Source organism: Bufo bufo, chromosome 1, assembly GCF_905171765.1.
Source record: "Bufo bufo chromosome 1, aBufBuf1.1, whole genome shotgun sequence".
Lineage (NCBI taxonomy): Eukaryota > Metazoa > Chordata > Amphibia > Anura > Bufonidae > Bufo > Bufo bufo.
The window spans coordinates 788,382,494-788,383,758 of record NC_053389.1 but is presented as its reverse complement, the minus strand read 5'-3'; the positions used below and the strand labels follow the sequence as shown (position 1 = coordinate 788,383,758).

Here is a 1,265-nt window from a genome sequence, read left to right as displayed (position 1 = left end):
ATACCAGTTGTGTCAGCAGTTGCACGTTAGGTTTCCATCTCCTCGGTAAAAGAGCCGAATGCTTGGTCTTCGGTAAAATGGACGTGAGTTAGTGCTGGCCAGAGGAGGATGTGGGATGGACGGAAGACTAGAGCGGCCTGTGCAGTCATTAGTATAACGTCTCCCGTCCTCAGTGCCTGTCCTGCATGCCGTACAGTGTGTCGCCCTAAGCTGGCTGAGTAGTGTCCGGTGTGCGGGTGCAGCTGGGATGGTGAAGAGGTTAGCTTTGCGCAGTGGCAGTATCATAGCCAATGAGGTCTAACCGAGGCGTGATTATTGCTTATTGAAAACTTTACCCAATACCCCGCCATGATGACTTGAAATATAGTCAGCAATGGCAATTTTTGACAGTCTCTGAGGAGACTGAGATGTGTGGTTAAAATAGATGGATTATACCAAGTGAGTGTTGTATTTAGGAGGGTGTCTGATATTAATCATTGTTGAAGTGTATTGTCTTTCCAAAACCTTAGCTTAATATTTTCAAAAACCATAATGTTTTAATTTTCCTGTTCCCATAGCCATCTGAAGGCTTGATTTTTAAAAACACCATTCTGCGATTCCTTACATGGTAAAATTTACCTGTCATGTTCAGTCTCCAGGTCAGTAAGTTTACAGCGATACCATGTATCAATCATTTTTATTGTGTTTAACCTCTTACGGACACAGGGCGTACAGGTACGCCCTGATGTCTGAGACCTTAAAGGGATTGTCCGAGTTATGAAAAAAATTTATATAGCACTGAAAATCTGATGGGCAGCAATATATAACTAAGCTAAGCAAGTTTTATGCAAAAAAAAAAATATATTTCCTCATTTCCCTGGTTCTTTTCTGGCCCTTTGTTTACATTCAATAAAAACAATCTCTGCCCCTTCCCCTGCACACCTGTGTGAAGTTGGCACCCCATGTTCTTACATTTCAAAAAGAAATACACCATTCATTTGTGCTGGTTTATGCCGCAAAAATGAACGTTTGTGCCACTTTGGTTTCCGAGATGTTGCGCGTTAGACTTTTATAAAACCCCTCCCACTTTCCACCCCATGTTCTTAAATGTCAAAAAGAAATACACCATTCATTTGTGCTGCGTTTGTGCTGGTTTGTGCCGCAAAAATGAACGTTTGCGCCACTTTGGTTTCCGAGATATTGCGCGCTTGATTTACTGAAACCCCGCCCACTTTCCACCCCATGTTCTTAAATGTCAAAAAGAAATACACCATTCGTTTGTGCTG

At 42.3% G+C, this 1,265-nt stretch overlaps 1 non-coding gene across 1 annotated transcript; it reads left to right on the top strand.

Moving 5' to 3' along the window:
- The first annotated feature begins 261 nt into the window (after positions 1-261).
- On the top strand, positions 262-402 carry LOC120987391. The gene has a single exon (XR_005776006.1). It is a non-coding gene; the product is annotated as a U4 spliceosomal RNA (small nuclear RNA).
- Positions 403-1,265: the final 863 nt, after the last annotated feature.